The sequence below is a fragment of the Oncorhynchus keta genome, chromosome 4 (assembly GCF_023373465.1).
Source record: "Oncorhynchus keta strain PuntledgeMale-10-30-2019 chromosome 4, Oket_V2, whole genome shotgun sequence".
In the NCBI taxonomy this organism is placed as follows: domain Eukaryota; kingdom Metazoa; phylum Chordata; class Actinopteri; order Salmoniformes; family Salmonidae; genus Oncorhynchus; species Oncorhynchus keta.
The window spans coordinates 54,100,619-54,121,524 of NC_068424.1; positions in this window are offsets into that span (position 1 = coordinate 54,100,619).

Below are 20,906 nucleotides of genomic sequence, written 5' to 3' on the forward strand. Positions count from 1 at the left end.
CAAATATCGACCAAATAGCTGGGAGGGTTGGACATGGTTCATGGTGTCCTCACTGTAGCATGTGAATATCAACATATGTACATGTGTGTGTGTTAGTGTTATGTGTACTACAGTGAACAGGGAACGGGAAAACACACAGTACTCAAGTATTGTCCTGTCCCCAATGCATAGCCTCTTGAACTTCTGTACCCTGACAGTAAGTGCAGCAATCTCTTAGCATTGTATTGATGACTATATTTACACAACTACAAATGTGTTACAGAAAGCCAAACAGCCTCCTTAGCTGGACCTAAACACATTTTACGTCATACTCTGGAGCCTCCAAATATAATATCAATAAATAAAATATTACATTGTTTTTTATTGCCCTCAAATCTTTAGGTAAGCCTACAGCTACAGAGGAGAGGAATAGCTTATGATCGAAGCTAGCAGAATGCCCTATCACACACACATACACAAATACAATTCACATATTCGCCAACTGTGTCACATGAAATACAGTGATGAAAAGTTGTGATGAATAGCTGTCGCCCAACTGTCTCTACCCTCTGGAGGGAGGGGGTGCAGAGGAGGACTGAGGGGTGCGGGGGGGCAAGAGGGAAGCAGAGGGGATCATAGAAGGGTGGGATGAGTTTAGAACGCGGCTTCAATACCCTCCCTCAGAAAACACCGGAGGCGAGACATTGCCTGTATGCCAGCTGACCAATCATATCAGTCACTGTCAGAGGAAGTGGTCACGAAGCAAAGGGCACAGACAACACAAACACACTGTGAAATAATAACATACACTTCTATACCGTCTTAAACACAGTGTGCAATGAATACAGATAAGATGCCACAAATAACACACACACAATACAGAATCCTCACAAATAACACACACACAATACAGAATCCTCACAAATAACACACACACAATACAGAATCCTCACAAATAACACACACACAATACAGAATCCTCACAAATAACACACACACAATACAGCATCCTGACAAATAACACACACACACAATACAGAATCCTCACAAATAACACACACACAATACAGAATCCTCACAAATAACACACACACACACACAATACAAAATCCTCACAAATAATACACACACAATACAGAATCCTCACAAATAACACACACACAATACAGAATCCTCACAAAAACACATGGTGAATAACAAAAAATAAAAATCACAAACCGCACGCACCCACACTCACAAAAACATGAAATGCACAACGATACAAAAAGAGAATAGGATTAGGAGAGCGAGTGAGAGAAAACAAAACCATCCCAGGACAGTTATCATTCTCCAGAAATACACATGAATCCAGTCATCAGAGGGATTGTGCTGCTGTTTTGCACAGAAGTAACAGACTAAAGTGTTGAGACAAAGCGGTAAAACCAAACAGGAACAAAGAAAAGCCGAGCTGGACCCATTGTGGATCCCAGGGGGAAGCTGGTGCATCATACCTCTGTACTCGTTCTCATTCTGGGGAGGTGGAGGTAGCACAAATATCTCTCCCAGCCACTTTGGGTTTGTTCAGGATTCACACCATGCCTGAGAATGGAGACATCTTATCTTGTGGTAAAATATTCATAATAATGTTATATGGACACAACCTAAAAAAAACACAGTCCCCTACAGGCCCCCGCAGGCCCCCACAGTCACCTACAGGCACCATGTGATAAGCTATATATTTTTTTATTTTGCCTTGCTCCCTTCTGCTGCAGCAAAATGCATCAAATTGAGACTTCTCCTAACTTTCCTTCTCCCCTGTGCTTCTCCTTTCTTGCTCTCTGCTTGCTCCCTCTACAAACACACACACACATACTCACCTCATGTCCTGGGGGTAACAGTGATGGCTTGTGACAGCTCAGAACATGATGACATGGACAGCAGTCACAGAGCATCCAGTGGGGGAAATCCCCCTGAGATAAATATTGCACACACACCCAAAAACACAGTGAGATACACACCCACTCACTGTGACACTAACTCACACACACATCATACACCCCTCACTCTGAGAGATGAACACACAGCTAAGACAGGCAGGGAATGAAGCATCATAGACCATAGACCACCATAGACCTTGAAGCACCATAGACCTGCCCCACTGATGGATGTACTGTTGACTCTGAAACTGGTGTGTGTGTGTGTGTGTGTGTGTGTGTGTGTGTGTGTGTGTGTGTGTGTGTGTGTGTGTGTGTGTGTGTGTGTGTGTGTGTGTGTGTGTGTGTGTGTGTGTGTGTGTGTGTGTGTGTGTGTGTGTGTGTGTGTGTGTGTGTGTGTGTGTGCGTGCGTGCGTGTGTGTGTGTGTGTGTGTGTGTGTGTGTGTGTGTGTGTGTGTGTGTGTGTGTGTGTGTGTGTGTGCGTGCGTGCGTGCGTGTGTGTGTGTGTGTGTGTGCGTGTGTGTGTACGTGCATGCGTGCGTGCATAACAATACTTCTGGGGACCAGAAGACCCCACAAGAATAGTAAACAAACAAAAATTTGACCAAATGGGGACTTTTTGTTGGTCCCCACAAGGTCAAATGTTATTTCTAGGAGCTTTAGGGTTAAGGTTAGAATTAGTGTTAGGATCAGAATTAGGTTTAGGGTTAGAAGCTAGGGTTAGTTTTAGGGTTTGGTTAGGTTAGGTTTTTGGGTTAACTTTATGGTTAGGATATGGGTTAGAGTTAGGGTTACGGTTAGGTTTTTGGGTTAAGGTTAGGTTTTCGGGTTTGGGTTAGGGTTAGGGTACAGGTTAGGGTTAGGGTTAGACTTAGGGGTTAAGGAAAATAGGATTTTGAATGGGACTGAATTGTATGTCCCCACAAGGTTGTATGAATTGTATGTCCCCACACACAACTGCACAAGACTGTGTCTTGTCTCTGAAAGCACGACCCACCGCATTTAACCATGGCAAGGTGACTGGGAATAAGGCAGAATACAGAGTAGTTATTACCTCTGCATTTAACCATCCCCCTTCTGATGACCAGGTGGCGAATCGCATCTCTGCATGTCTGGCAGACATATCAGTGTGGATGACGGATCACCACCTCAAGCTGAACCTCGGCAAGACGGAGCTGCTCTTCCTCCCGGGGAAGGACTGCCCGTTCCATGATCTCGCCATCACGGTTGACAACTCCATTGTGTCCTCCTCCCAGAGCGCTAAGAACCTTGGCGTGATCCTGGACAACACCCTGTCGTTCTCAACTAACATCAAGGCGGTGGCCCGTTCCTGTAGGTTCATGCTCTACAACATCCGCAGAGTACGACCCTACCTCACACAGGATGCGGCGCAGGTCCTAATCCAGGCACTTGTCATCTCCCGTCTGGATTACTGCAACTCGCTGTTGGCTGGGCTCCCTGCCTGTGCCATTAAACCCCTACAACTCATCCAGAACGCCGCAGCCCGTCTGGTGTTCAACCTTCCCAAGTTCTCTCACGTCACCCCGCTCCTCCGCTCTCTCCACTGGCTTCCAGTTGAAGCTCGCATCCGCTACAAGACCATGGTGCTTGCCTACGGAGCTGTGAGGGGAACGGCACCTCAGTACCTCCAGGCTCTGATCAGGCCCTACACCCAAACAAGGGCACTGCGTTCATCCACCTCTGGCCTGCTCGCCTCCCTACCACTGAGGAAGTACAGTTCCCGCTCAGCCCAGTCAAAACTGTTCGCTGCTCTGGCCCCCAATGGTGGAACAAACTCCCTCACGACGCCAGGACAGCGGAGTCAATCACCACCTTCTGGAGACACCTGAAACCCCACCTCTTTAAGGAGTACCTAGGATAGGATAAAGTAATCCTTCTCACCCCCCTTAAAATAAAGATTTAGATGCACTATTGTAAAGTGGCTGTTCCACTGGATGTCATAAGGTGAATGCACCAATTTGTAAGTCGCTCTGGATAAGAGCATCTGCTAAATGACTTAAATATAAATGTAATGTAATGTGACTGGGAATATGACAGAATACAGAGTAGTTATTACCTCTGCATTTAACCATGGCAAGGTGACTGGGAATATGGCAGACTACAGAGTAGTTATTACCTCTGCATTTAACCATGGCAAGGTGACTGGGAATATGGCAGAATACAGAGTAGTTATTACCTCTGCATTTAACCATGGCAAGGTGACTGGGAATATGGCAGAATACAGAGTAGTTATTACCTCTGCATTTAACCATGGCAAGGTGACTGGGAATATGGCAGAATACAGAGTAGTTATTACCTCTGCATTTAACCATGGCAAGGTGACTGGGAATATGGCAGAATACAGAGTAGTTATTACCTCTGCATTTAACCATGGCAAGGTGACTGGGAATATGGCAGAATACAGAGTAGTTATTACCTCTGCATTTAACCATGGCAAGGTGACTGGGAATATGGCAGAATACAGAGTAGTTATTACCTCTGCATTTAACCATGGCAAGGTGACTGGGAATATGGCAGAATACAGCGTAGTTATTACTTCCTCATTTAACCATGGCAAGGTGACTGGGAATATGGCAGAATACAGAGTAGTTATACCCTCCTCATTTAACCATGGCAAGGTGACTGGGAATATGGCAGAATACAGAGTAGTTATTACCTCTGCATTTAACCAAGGCAAGGTGACTGGGAATATGGCAGAATACAGAGTAGTTATACCCTCCGCATTTATCCATGGCAAGGTGACTGGGAATATGGCAGAATACAGAGTAGTTATTACCTCTGCATTTAACCATGGCAAGGTGACTGGGAATATGGCAGAATACAGAGTAGTTATTCCCTCCTCATTTAACCATGGCAAGGTGACTGGGAATATGGCAGAATACAGAGTAGTTATACCCTCCGCATTTAACCATGGCAAGGTGACTGGGAATATGGCAGAATACAGAGTAGTTATTCCCTCCTCATTTAACCATGGCAAGGTGACTGGGAATATGGCAGAATACAGAGTAGTTATTACCTCTGCATTTAACCATGGCAAGGTGACTGGGAATATGGCAGAATACAGAGTAGTTATTCCCTCCTCATTTAACCATGGCAAGGTGACTGGGAATATGGCAGAATACAGAGTAGTTATTCCCTCCTCATTTAACCATGGCAAGGTGACTGGGAATATGGCAGAATACAGAGTAGTTATTCCCTCCTCATTTAACCATGGCAAGGTGACTGGGAATATGGCAGAATACAGAGTAGTTATTCCCTCCTCATTTAACCATGGCAAGGTGACTGGGAATATGGCAGAATACAGAGTAGTTATTCCCTCCTCATTTAACCATGGCAAGGTGACTGGGAATATGGCAGAATACAGAGTAGTTATTACCTCTGCATTTAACCATGGCAAGGTGACTGGGAATATGTCAGAATACAGAGTAGTTATTACCTCTGCATTTAACCATGGCAAGGTGACTGGGAATATGTCAGAATACAGAGTAGTTATTACCTCTGCATTTAACCATGGCAAGGTGACTAGGAATATGACAGAATACAGAGTAGTTATTACGTCTGCATTTAACCATGGCAAGGTGACTGGGAATATGTCAGAATACAGAGTAGTTATTACCTCTGCATTTAACCATGGCAAGGTGACTGGGAATATGGCAGAATACAGAGTAGTTATTACCTCTGCATTTAACCATGGCAAGGTGACTGGGAATATGGCAGAATACAGAGTAGTTATTACCTCTGCATTTAACCATGGCAAGGTGACTGGGAATATGGCAGAATACAGAGTAGTTATTACCTCTGCATTTAACCATGGCAAGGTGACTGGGAATATGGCAGAATACAGAGTAGTTATTACCTCTGCATTTAACCATGGCAAGGTGACTGGGAATATGGCAGAATACAGAGTAGTTATTACCTCTGCATTTAACCATGGCAAGGTGACTGGGAATATGGCAGAATACAGAGTAGTTATACCCTCCGCATTTAACCATGGCAAGGTGACTGGGAATATGGCAGAATACAGAGTAGTTATTCCCTCCTCATTTAACCATGGCAAGGTGACTGGGAATATGGCAGAATACAGAGTAGTTATTACCTCTGCATTTAACCATGGCAAGGTGACTGGGAATATGGCAGAATACAGAGTAGTTATACCCTCCGCATTTAACCATGGCAAGGTGACTGGGAATATGGCAGAATACAGAGTAGTTATTCCCTCCTCATTTAACCATGGCAAGGTGACTGGGAATATGGCAGAATACAGAGTAGTTATTACCTCTGCATTTAACCATGGCAAGGTGACTGGGAATATGGCAGAATACAGAGTAGTTATTACCTCTGCATTTAACCATGGCAAGGTGACTGGGAATATGGCAGAATACAGAGTAGTTATTACCTCTGCATTTAACCATGGCAAGGTGACTGGGAATATGGCAGAATACAGAGTAGTTATTCCCTCCTCATTTAACCATGGCAAGGTGACTGGGAATATGGCAGAATACAGAGTAGTTATTACCTCTGCATTTAACCATGGCAAGGTGACTGGGAATATGGCAGAATACAGAGTAGTTATTACCTCTGCATTTAACCATGGCAAGGTGACTGGGAATATGGCAGAATACAGAGTAGTTATTACCTCTGCATTTAACCATGGCAAGGTGACTGGGAATATGGCAGAATACAGAGTAGTTATACCCTCCGCATTTAACCATGGCAAGGTGACTGGGAATATGGCAGAATACAGAGTAGTTATTCCCTCCTCATTTAACCATGGCAAGGTGACTGGGAATATGGCAGAATACAGAGTAGTTATTACCTCTGCATTTAACCATGGCAAGGTGACTGGGAATATGGCAGAATACAGAGTAGTTATACCCTCCGCATTTAACCATGGCAAGGTGACTGGGAATATGGCAGAATACAGAGTAGTTATTACCTCTGCATTTAACCATGGCAAGGTGACTGGGAATATGGCAGAATACAGAGTAGTTATACCCTCCGCATTTAACCATGGCAAGGTGACTGGGAATATGGCAGAATACAGAGTAGTTATTCCCTCCTCATTTAACCATGGCAAGGTGACTGGGAATATGGCAGAATACAGAGTAGTTATTACCTCTGCATTTAACCATGGCAAGGTGACTGGGAATATGGCAGAATACAGAGTAGTTATTACCTCTGCATTTAACCATGGCAAGGTGACTGGGAATATGGCAGACTACAGAGTAGTTATTCCCTCTGCATTTAACCATGGCAAGGTGACTGGGAATATGGCAGAATACAGAGTAGTTATTCCCTCCTCATTTAACCATGGCAAGGTGACTGGGAATATGGCAGAATACAGAGTAGTTATTACCTCTGCATTTAACCATGGCAAGGTGACTGGGAATATGGCAGAATACAGAGTAGTTATTCCCTCCTCATTTAACCATGGCAAGGTGACTGGGAATATGGCAGAATACAGAGTAGTTATTCCCTCCTCATTTAACCATGGCAAGGTGACTGGGAATATGGCAGAATACAGAGTAGTTATTACCTCTGCATTTAACCATGGCAAGGTGACTGGGAATATGGCAGAATACAGAGTAGTTATTACCTCTGCATTTAACCATGGCAAGGTGACTGGGAATATGGCAGAATACAGAGTAGTTATTCCCTCCTCATTTAACCATGGCAAGGTGACTGGGAATATGGCAGAATACAGAGTAGTTATTCCCTCTGCATTTAACCATGGCAAGGTGACTGGGAATATGGCAGAATACAGAGTAGTTATTCCCTCCTCATTTAACCATGGCAAGGTGACTGGGAATATGGCAGAATACAGAGTAGTTATTCCCTCCTGCATTTAACCATGGCAAGGTGACTGGGAATATGGAATACAGTACTGGGAATTAGAATACAGAGTAGTTATTACCTCTGCATTTAACCATGGCAAGGTGACTGGGAATATGGCAGAATACAGAGTAGTTATTACCTCCGCATTTAACCATGGCAAGGTGACTGGGAATATGGCAGAATACAGAGTAGTTATTACCTCCTGCATTTAACCATGGCAAGGTGACTGGGAATATGGCAGAATACAGAGTAGTTATTACCTCTGCATTTAACCATGGCAAGGTGACTGGGAATATGGCAGAATACAGAGTAGTTATTACCTCTGCATTTAACCATGGCAAGGTGACTGGGAATATGGCAGAATACAGAGTAGTTATTACCTCTGCATTTAACCATGGCAAGGTGACTGGGAATATGGCAGAATACAGAGTAGTTATTACCTCTGCATTTAACCATGGCAAGGTGACTGGGAATATGGCAGAATACAGAGTAGTTATTACCTCTGCATTTAACCATGGCAAGGTGACTGGGAATATGGCAGAATACAGAGTGAGTTATTACCTCTGCATTTAACCATGGCAAGGTGACTGGGAATATGGCAGAATACAGAGTAGTTATTACCTCTGCATTTAACCATGGCAAGGTGACTGGGAATATGGCAGAATACAGAGTAGTTATTACCTCCTCATTTAACCATGGCAAGGTGACTGGGAATATGGCAGAATACAGAGTAGTTATTCCCTCCTCATTTAACCATGGCAAGGTGACTGGGAATATGGCAGAATACAGAGTAGTTATTACCTCTGCATTTAACCATGGCAAGGTGACTGGGAATATGGCAGAATACAGAGTAGTTATTACCTCTGCATTTAACGATGGCAAGGTGACTGGGAATATGGCAGAATACAGAGTAGTTATTCCCTCCGCATTTAACCATGGCAAGGTGACTGGGAATATGGCAGAATACAGAGTAGTTATTACCTCCTGCATTTAACCATGGCAAGGTGACTGGGAATATGGCAGAATACAGAGTAGTTATTACCTCTGCATTTAACCATGGCAAGGTGACTGGGAATATGGCAGAATACAGAGTAGTTATTCCTCTGCATTTAACCATGGCAAGGTGACTGGGAATATGGCAGAATACAGAGTAGTTATTCCCTCCTCATTTAACCATGGCAAGGTGACTGGGAATATGGCAGAATACAGAGTAGTTATTACCTCTGCATTTAACCATGGCAAGGTGACTGGGAATATGGCATATGGCATTTAACCAGAATACAGAGAATACAGAGTAGTTATTCCCTCCTCATTTAACCATGGCAAGGTGACTGGGAATATGGCAGAATACAGAGTAGTTATTCCTCCTGCATTTAACCATGGCAAGGTGACTGGGAATATGGCAGAATACAGAGTAGTTATTCCCTCCTCATTTAACCATGGCAAGGTGACTGGGAATATGGCAGAATACAGAGTAGTTATTACCTCTGCATTTAACCATGGCAAGGTGACTGGGAATATGGCAGAATTTAACCATGGCAAGGTGACTGGGAATATGGCAGAATACAGAGTAGTTATTACCTCTGCATTTAACCATGGCAAGGTGACTGGGAATATGGCAGAATACAGAGTAGTTATTACCTCTGCATTTAACCATGGCAAGGTGACTGGGAATATGGCAGAATACAGAGTAGTTATTACCTCTGCATTTAACCATGGCAAGGTGACTGGGAATATGGCAGAATACAGAGTAGTTATTCCTCTGCATTTAACCATGGCAAGGTGACTGGGAATATGGCAGAATACAGAGTAGTTATTCCCTCCTCATTTAACCATGGCAAGGTGACTGGGAATATGGCAGAATACAGAGTAGTTATTACCTCTGCATTTAACCATGGCAAGGTGACTGGGAATATGGCAGAATACAGAGTAGTTATTACCTCTGCATTTAACCATGGCAAGGTGACTGGGAATATGGCAGAATACAGAGTAGTTATTACTTCCTCATTTAACCATGGCAAGGTGACTGGGAATATGGCAGAATACAGAGTAGTTATTACCTCTGCATTTAACCATGGCAAGGTGACTGGGAATATGGCAGAATACAGAGTAGTTATTACCTCTGCATTTAACCATGGCAAGGTGACTGGGAATATGGCAGAATACAGAGTAGTTATTACCTCTGCATTTAACCATGGCAAGGTGACTGGGAATATGGCAGAATACAGAGTAGTTATTCCCTCCTCATTTAACCATGGCAAGGTGACTGGGAATATGGCAGAATACAGAGTAGTTATTCCCTCCTCATTTAACCATGGCAAGGTGACTGGGAATATGGCAGAATACAGAGTAGTTATTACCTCTGCATTTAACCATGGCAAGGTGACTGGGAATATGGCAGAATACAGAGTAGTTATTCCCTCCTCATTTAACCATGGCAAGGTGACTGGGAATATGGCAGAATACAGAGTAGTTATTCCCTCCTCATTTAACCATGGCAAGGTGACTGGGAATATGGCAGAATACAGAGTAGTTATTACCTCTGCATTTAACCATGGCAAGGTGACTGGGAATATGGCAGAATACAGAAGGTGAGTTATTATTACCTCTGCATTTAACCATGGCAAGGTGACTGGGAATATGGCAGAATACAGAGTAGTTATTCCTCTCATTTAACCATGGCAAGGTGACTGGGAATATGGCAGAATACAGAGTAGTTATTCCATTTAACCATGGCAAGGTGACTGGGAATATGGCAGAATACAGAGTAGTTATTACCTCTGCATTTAACCATGGCAAGGTGACTGGGAATATGGCAGAATACAGAGTAGTTATTACCTCTGCATTTAACCATGGCAAGGTGACTGGGAATATGGCAGAATACAGAGTAGTTATTCCCTCCTCATTTAACCATGGCAAGGTGACTGGGAATATGGCAGAATACAGAGTAGTTATTACCTCTGCATTTAACCATGGCAAGGTGACTGGGAATATGGCAGAATACAGAGTAGTTATTCCCTCCTCATTTAACCATGGCAAGGTGACTGGGAATATGGCAGAATACAGAGTAGTTATTACCTCTGCATTTAACCATGGCAAGGTGACTGGGAATATGGCAGAATACAGAGTAGTTATTCCCTCCTCATTTAACCATGGCAAGGTGACTGGGAATATGGCAGAATACAGAGTAGTTATTACCTCTGCATTTAACCATGGCAAGGTGACTGGGAATATGGCAGAATACAGAGTAGTTATTCCCTCCGCATTTAACCATGGCAAGGTGACTGGGAATATGGCAGAATACAGAGTAGTTATTACCTCCTGCATTTAACCATGGCAAGGTGACTGGGAATATGGCAGAATACAGAGTAGTTATACCCTCCATTTAACCATGGCAAGGTGACTGGGAATATGGCAGAATACAGAGTAGTTATTACCTCTGCATTTAACCATGGCAAGGTGACTGGGAATATGGCAGAATACAGAGTAGTTATTACCTCTGCATTTAACCATGGCAAGGTGACTGGGAATATGGCAGAATACAGAGTAGTTATTCCCTCCTCATTTAACCATGGCAAGGTGACTGGGAATATGGCAGAATACAGAGTAGTTATTACCTCTGCATTTAACCATGGCAAGGTGACTGGGAATATGGCAGAATACAGAGTAGTTATACCCTCCGCATTTAACCATGGCAAGGTGACTGGGAATATGGCAGAATACAGAGTAGTTATTCCCTCCTCATTTAACCATGGCAAGGTGACTGGGAATATGGCAGAATACAGAGTAGTTATTACCTCTGCATTTAACCATGGCAAGGTGACTGGGAATATGGCAGAATACAGAGTAGTTATTACCTCTGCATTTAACCATGGCAAGGTGACTGGGAATATGGCAGAATACAGAGTAGTTATTCCCTCCGCATTTAACCATGGCAAGGTGACTGGGAATATGGCAGAATACAGAGTAGTTATTACCTCTGCATTTAACCATGGCAAGGTGACTGGGAATATGACAGAATACAGAGTAGTTATACCCTCCGCATTTAACCATGGCAAGGTGACTGGGAATATGGCAGAATACAGAGTAGTTATTACCTCTGCATTTAACCATGGCAAGGTGACTGGGAATATGACAGAATACAGAGTAGTTATACCCTCCGCATTTAACCATGGCAAGGTGACTGGGAATATGGCAGAATACAGAGTAGTTATTACCTCTGCATTTAACCATGGCAAGGTGACTGGGAATATGGCAGAATACAGAGTAGTTATACCCTCCGCATTTAACCATGGCAAGGTGACTGGGAATATGGCAGAATACAGAGTAGTTATTACCTCTGCATTTAACCATGGCAAGGTGACTGGGAATATGACAGAATACAGAGTAGTTATACCCTCCGCATATAACCATGGCAAGGTGACTGGGAATATGACAGAATACAGAGTAGTTATACCCTCTGCATTTAACCATGGCAAGGTGACTGGGAATATGGCAGAATACAGAGTAGTTATTACCTCTGCATTTAACCATGGCAAGGTGACTGGGAATATGACAGAATACAGAGTAGTTATACCCTCCGCATTTAACCATGGCAAGGTGACTGGGAATATGGCAGAATACAGAGTAGTTATTACCTCTGCATTTAACCATGGCAAGGTGACTGGGAATATGACAGAATACAGAGTAGTTATACCCTCCGCATTTAACCATGGCAAGGTGACTGGGAATATGACAGAATACAGAGTAGTTATACCCTCCGCATTTAACCATGGCAAGGTGACTGGGAATATGACAGAATACAGAGTAGTTATACCCTCCGCATTTAACCATGGCAAGGTGACTGGGAATATGGCAGAATACAGAGTAGTTATACCCTCCGCATTTAACCATGGCAAGGTGACTGGGAATATGGCAGAATACAGAGTAGTTATTACCTCTGCATTTAACCATGGCAAGGTGACTGGGAATATGGCAGAATACAGAGTAGTTATTACCTCTGCATTTAACCATGGCAAGGTGACTGGGAATATGGCAGAATACAGAGTAGTTATTACCTCTGCATTTAACCATGGCAAGGTGACTGGGAATATGGCAGAATACAGAGTAGTTATTACCTCTGCATTTAACCATGGCAAGGTGACTGGGAATATGGCAGAATACAGAGTAGTTATTACCTCTGCATTTAACCATGGCAAGGTGACTGGGAATATGGCAGAATACAGAGTAGTTATTACCTCTGCATTTAACCATGGCAAGGTGACTGGGAATATGGCAGAATACAGAGTAGTTATTACCTCCGCATTTAACCATGGCAAGGTGACTGGGAATATGGCAGAATACAGAGTAGTTATTACCTCTGCATTTAACCATGGCAAGGTGACTGGGAATATGGCAGAATACAGAGTAGTTATTACTTCCTCATTTAACCATGGCAAGGTGACTGGGAATATGGCAGAATACAGAGTAGTTATACCCTCCGCATTTAACCATGGCAAGGTGACTGGGAATATGGCAGAATACAGAGTAGTTATTACCTCTGCATTTAACCATGGCAAGGTGACTGGGAATATGACAGAATACAGAGTAGTTATTACCTCTGCATTTAACCATGGCAAGGTGACTGGGTATATGGCAGAATACAGAGTAGTTATTACCTCCGCATTTAACCATGGCAAGGTGACTGGGAATATGACAGAATACAGAGTAGTTATTACCTCTGCATTTAACCATGGCAAGGTGACTGGGTATATGGCAGAATACAGAGTAGTTATTACCTCTTCATTTAACCATGGCAAGGTGACTGGGAATATGGCAGAATACAGAGTAGTTATTACCTCCGCATTTAACCATGGCAAGGTGACTGGGTATATGGCAGAATACAGAGTAGTTATTACCTCTTCATTTAACCATGGCAAGGTGACTGGGAATATGGCAGAATACAGAATAGTTATTACCTCCGCATTTAACCATGGCAAGGTGACTGGGAATATGGCAGAATACAGAATAGTTATTACCTCTTCATTTAACCATGGCAAGGTGACTGGGAATATGGCAGAATACAGAGTAGTTATTACCTCCGCATTTAACCATGGCAAGGTGACTGGGAATATGGCACAATACAGAGTAGTTATTACCTCTGCATTTAACCATGGCAAGGTGACTGGGAATATGACAGAATACAGAGTAGTTATTACCTCTGCATTTAACCATGGCAAGGTGACTGGGAATATGGCAGAATACAGAGTAGTTATTACCTCTGCATTTAACCATGGCAAGGTGACTGGGAATATGGCAGAATACAGAGTAGTTATTACCTCTGCATTTAACCATGGCAAGGTGACTGGGAATATGGCAGAATACAGAGTAGTTATTACCTCTGCATTTAACCATGGCAAGGTGACTGGGAATATGACAGAATACAGAGTAGTTATTACCTCTGCATTTAACCATGGCAAGGTGACTGGGAATATGGCAGAATACAGAGTAGTTATTACCTCTGCATTTAACCATGGCAAGGTGACTGGGAATATGACAGAATACAGAGTAGTTATTACCTCTGCATTTAACCATGGCAAGGTGACTGGGAATATGGCAGAATACAGAGTAGTTATTCCCTCCGCAAGGCAATCAAACAGTCAAAACGTCAGTATGCAGACAAAGTGGAGTCGCAATTCAAGGGCTCAGACAACGACACGTATGTGGCAGGGAAAACCAGTCACATCACGGACACTGACGTCTTGCTTCCAAATAACACAGTGCCACCGACGCGGCCAGCTACCAAGGACTGTGGGCTCTCCTTCTCCGTGGCCGACGTGAGTAAGACATTTAAACGTGTTAACCCCAGACGGCGTCCCTAGCCACGTCCTTAGAGCATGCTAGACCAGCTGGCTGGTGTGTTTACGGACATATTCAATCTCTCCCTATCCCAGTCTGCAGGGGCCCATACGCTTCACGATGGCCAGCATTGTTCCTGTACCCAAGAATGCAGGAAACTGAACTTAATGACTATCGCCCCGTAGCACTCACTTCTGTCATCATTAATTGCTTTGAGAGACTAGTCAAGGATCATATCACCTCCACCTTACCTGTCAACCTAGACCCACTTCATTTTGCGTACCGCCCCAATCGGTCCACAGACGATGCAATTGCCATCACATTGCCCACTGCCCTAACCCATCTGGACAAGAGGAATACCTATGCAAGAATGCATTTATTGACTACTGCTCAGCATTCAACACCATAGTACCCTCCAAGTTAATCATTAAGCTCGAGGCCCTGGGTCTGAACTGCACCCTGTGCAATTGGGTCCTGGACTTCCTGACGGGTGGCCCCCAGGTGGTGAAGGTAGGAAACAACATCTCCACTTTGCTGATCCTCAAAACTGGGGCCCCACAAGGGTGCGTGCTTAGCCCCTTTCTGTACTCCCTGTTCAACTATGACTGAGTGGCCATGTATGCCTCCAACTCAATCATCAAGTTTGCAGACGACACAACAGTAGTGGGCTTGATTACCAACAACAACGAGGCAGCCAACAGGGAGGAGGTGAGGGCTCTGGGATTGTGGTGTCAGGAAAATAACCTCTCACTCAATGTCAACTAAACAAAGGAGATGATCATGGACTTCAGGAAACAGCAGAGGGAGCACCCCCCATCCACATCGACGGAAAAGTAGTGGTGAAGGTGTAAAGTTTTAAGTTCCTCACGTACATATCACTGACGAATTGAAATGGTCCACCCACACAGACAGTGTGGGGAAGAAGGCGCAACAGCTCCTCTTCAACCTCATGAGGCTGAAGAAGTTTGTCTTGTCACCTAAAACCCTCACAAACTTTTACAGATGCACAATCGAGAGCATCCTGTTGGCCTGTATCACCGCCTGGTACAGCAACTGCACCGCCCACAACCGCAGGGCTCTCCAGTGGGTATTGCAGTCTGCACAATGCATCACTGGGGGCAAACTTCCTCCCCTCCAGGACAGATCATCAAGGACAACAACCACCCGAGACACTGCCTGTTCAGCTCGCTATCATCCAGAAGGTGAGGTCAGTAAAGGTGCATCATAACTGGGACCAAAAGACTGAAAAACAGCTTCTATCTCAAGGCCATCAGACTGTTAAATAGCCATCACTAGCACAGAGAGGCTGCTGCCTACACATAGACTTGAAATCGTTGGCCACTTTAATAAATGGAACACTTGTCACTTTAATAATGTCACTTTAATAATGTTTACATATCTTGCATTACTCATCTCATATGTATATAGTGTATTCTATACTATCTATTGCATCTTAGCCTTTGCCGCTCTGAAATTGCTCATCCATATATTTATATTTTATTTTCCATTTCTTTACTTAGATGTGTATGTATTAGGTACTTGTTATGGAATTGTTAGATATTACTTGTTAGATACTGCTGCACTGTCGGAACTAGAAGCACAAGCATTTCGCTACACTCACAATAACATCTGCTAAACACGTGTATGTGACCAATAACATTGTATGTGTGTGGGTGTGCATGCATGTAAGTGAATCGGGCAGAGCTTGGCGCTTCCTCTACTTTCTAAAGAGGCAGGATGGAGATTCCCTGTACCCTATCAACCTGGGACACTGCAGACAGAGGCACACACACACACACACACACACACACACACACACACACACACACACACACACACACACACACACACACACACACACACACACACAACAATGAAGGTAGTAGGATGCATAAAGGAGAAAAATAAAACCGAAGAAGGGAGACGGAATGAGAAGGATGGAGAAAGTTGAATGGAGAGAGTTGAATGGAGAGAGTTGAATGGAGAGAGTTGAATGGAGAGAGGCGAGAGGGATAGAAGAGAGATAGAGAGGGAAAGGAGGAACACATCCGTTTGTCTAGCGTGACATGAACCATGAGTCATAGACCCACTCAGTGACAAACCATCCTCAGTGCACCCCTAACAGTGCCAGAGGGTCTGCCCTAAAGGGTACTGTGACATCATACCACGTGCATCACACCCATAAATCCAGCATGACATCACCAGTGACAGTATTTACTTTTAATCAACATTTAGATTCTTTGGGAAAGACGGCTGCACATGCGCACAAGCATGAACACATACGCATGCACACCAGTGGAGGCTGCAGAGGGGAGGACGGCTCATAATAATGGCTAAAATGGAGTGTAATGGCTGGAATGGAGTAAATGGAATGGGATCAAACACATGAAAACCCTCAAAAATGTATTTGATTTTCAATTCCGGCCATTATTATGAGCCGTCCTCCCCTCAGCAGCCTCCACTGACGCACACACACACACACACACACACACACACACACACACACACACACACACACACACACACACACACACACACACACACACACACACACACACACACACACACACACACACACACACACACACACACACACACACACACACACACACACACACACACACACACACACACACACACACACACTCATTCACTCCTATATTTACACACACAACCAAATCTAGAACATGACATAGACAGAACGACAGGAAAAGTGTTTGTGTGAGGGACTAGCCGAGGAATCCAAGGTCATTCCGTTCATGTGTCTTCATATGGTGGTATGCCACCAATCAGGAAACAGCTTGAGGACATACAGCAAACCAGTGAACAGCTTGAGGAGAGCCAACCAACCAAAATCTTATGAGGAGGATCAGTAATTGGAAGCTGCATGTTGCAAGTTAATGTTGATTTCTCTATGTGTAAATCAGAGATAATGTATCTGTGATAATGCTGCAACGGGGCAGTAGTTTAAAGGACAAAGTGACAACGTTTGAAGGTCTGGTCTGTTTGCACTGTTATTCGTGTCTATGTCTGTCAATGTGTTTATCTGCGTCTGAGTAACAGAGAGAGAGTGCTTCTGTCCCCAACCAAGGAGGGCCTACAGCAGCACCTAGATATTCTGCATAGATTCTGTCAGACCTGGGCCCTGACCGTAAATCTCAGTAAGACAACAATAATGGTGTTCCAAAGAAAGGTCCATTGCCCTAGAGCACACAAGAAACTGTACATATCTCGGCCTAAACATCAGCACCACGGGTAACTTCCACAAAGCTATGAACGATCTGAGAGACGAGACAAGAAGGGCTTTCTATGCCATCAACAGAAACATAAAATTCAACATACCAATTAGGATCTGGCTAAAAATATTTCAATCAGTTCTAGAACCCATTGTCCTTTATGGTTATGTGAGGTCTGGGGTCCGCTCACCAACCAAGAGTTCACAAAACGGGACAAACACCAAATTAAGACTCTGCATGCATAATTCTGCAAAGAATATCCTCTGTGTACAACATGAAACACCAAATAATGCATACAGAGGAAAATTAGGCCAACACCCTCTAATTATCAAAATCCAGAAAAGAGGCGTTAAATTCTACAACCACCTAAAAGGAAGCGATTCCCAAACCTTCCATAACAAAGTCATCCCCTACAGAGAGATGAACCTGGAGAAGAGTTCCGTAAGCAAGCTGGTCCTGGTGCTCTGTTCACCAACACAAACACACCCCACAGAGCCCCAGGACAGCAACACAATTAGACCCAACCAAATCATGAGAAAACAAAAATATCATTACTTGACACATTGGAAAGAATTTAAAAAACAAAGCAAACAAGAATGCTATTAGGCCCTAAAAACAGAGAGTACACAGGGGCAAATACCTGACCACTGTGACTGACCCAAACTTAAGGAAAGCTTTGACTATGTACAGACTCAGTGAGCATAGCCTTGCGATTGAGAAAGGCCGCCATAGGCAGAACTGGCTCTCAAGAGAAGACAGGCTATGTGCCCACTGCCCTCAAAAGGAGGTGGAAACTAAGCTGAGCTTCTAACCTCCTGCCAAATGTATGACCATATTAGAGACACCTATTTCCCTCAGATTACACAGACCCACAAAGACTATTAAAACAAATCCAATATTGATAAACTCCCATATCTACTGGGTGAAATACCACAGTGTTCAATCACAGCAGCAATATTTGTGACCTGTTGCCACGAGAAAAGGGAAACCAGTGAAGAACAAACACCATCGTAAATACAACCTATATTTACGTTTATTTTCCCTTTTGTACTTTAACTATCTGCACATAATTGCAACACTGTATATAGACATATGACATTTGAAATGTCTTTATTCTTTTGGAACTTTTGTGAGTGTAATGTTTACTGTTCATTATTTATTGCTTATTTCACTTTTGTTTATCATCTATTTCACTTGCTTTGGCAATGTAAACATATGTTTCCCTTGCCTATGAAGCTGCCTTAAATTCCAAATGAATTGAGAGACGGACACAGAGATATAAGCGCGGAGAGTGACACACAGAGAATGTGAAACCGTGCTCAGTGAATGCACTCGGCTTTAACTGGAGAGACAGTTTAGGCAGAAATCCCATATCTCTTCCATCTCATTACTCTGCGAGGGCTGGAGGATGGTTTGGACGGGAGGATGTAGGGATGGGCAGTGGTAACAGCGGAGGGAGGAGGGATGGAAGGGTATTTAGGGTGAAGGACGTGGGAAGGGTTGCATCTCCTCTGCTTATTGTTCTTATTGAGTCATCAAAGTCGGGCCAAAAGGCCTCCGATTTCCATTAAACATGAACTCAGATTCGCTCTCCTTTTGTCTCTCTTGCTGTCACACACACTCTCTCTCCTTTTGTCTCTCTTGCTGTCACACACACTCTCTCTCCCTTTGTATCTCTTGCTGTCACACACACTCTCTCTCCCTTTGTCTCTCTTGCTGTCACACACACTCTCTCTCCCTTTGTCTCTCTTGCTGTCACACACACTCTCTCTCCCTTTGCTGTTTTGTAAGAAACTGTTTCTTATACCGTTGTATAATTGGTGAAAGTTAATTAAAGATAGTTGATAGAATGCTAATTAATCTTTAGACCTGCTCCTGCTCAGAGCGGAGTTGCATTCCTCCGTTTTAGGAAATAAACCTGCAGTTACCATTGACTATTTGTCTCTCCATCCTCTACCCCTCTTTTCCCGACCACTCCCCCCCTCTCTCGTTCTCCTTCTGCACATCCCACGACACACACAAGTCAAATGCAACGGTCTCCTGTGTCCAGTGTGTATGTGTTTAGATCCATCTGCATCTGGAGTTCCAGATGACCCCTGACAGTGTCTGTGACAGACAGAGGTGTGGATCCGTGTCAGGGTGTCTCAGAGGAAGGCTTCTGTTCCACAACAGGCCAATAGGGACAATATGCTAAACGGATCTCACTCACTCTACATGCATCAGGCTACTTAGAGCCAGGGCATTCAGCTTGGAATAATAACCTCTCTCTCTTTAGCTGGTGAGTGGTCATGAATCATCAAATGCGATACGAAGAAAGGATAGTGAAACAAAATGAGAGGAAGCAAGGGTAGAGTAAGGGAAGTGCCTGAAAGAGGGAGAATAGAGAGAGAGCGGAAAGAGAACAATAAAATGAAAGAGTATAAGGAGTTAAATGTGAGTAATCCTGTATGGTTACATTACGCAGGTCAGAGGTCACATTGCCTGGAGACAGCCTGGTGAAAGGCTCACCATGAACAGACAACCCCTTCCATGTGATGGAGCTAACAGCCGTGCACTAGGCAACAGGCCAGACGCACGGCTATGTCGAAGCTCCATATGGGGTCACAGAGTAGACTAGCATAAGTGGGTCACCAGCCAGGGTAAACAAGTTAATGTGTTGATCATTGCATATCATATAGGTCAGGAAACATGTGCTGGTTATAAAGTGTTAAACACATCATATGCTGCCTTGTAGAACCGGTTCATTCTTGTCTTTTGGAACTAATTTTATTATTTTGATCTAGTGCCTAGTCCTTAACCAAACCCTAATCTCTACCCTTAATCTGAAAGAACTGGATGGTTGTATCATCTGATTATTATAACCTGCATTTATACAATTGTAATATTTTTTTCCCCAAATGGCAAAAGAACACATCGGGTTGGTCAAAAGACAAATAATTGGGCAAAAGATCAGAATTGGTCTCTGTGTAAAACACATCCTTCTGACTTCCATCTGTACCCAGGAGTGAACCTTATGAGGATAAGGAGAGGAAGCCTCTTTGAAACATTGAGAGCCATTCCTCCCTCTCTAAAATAAACCACCATG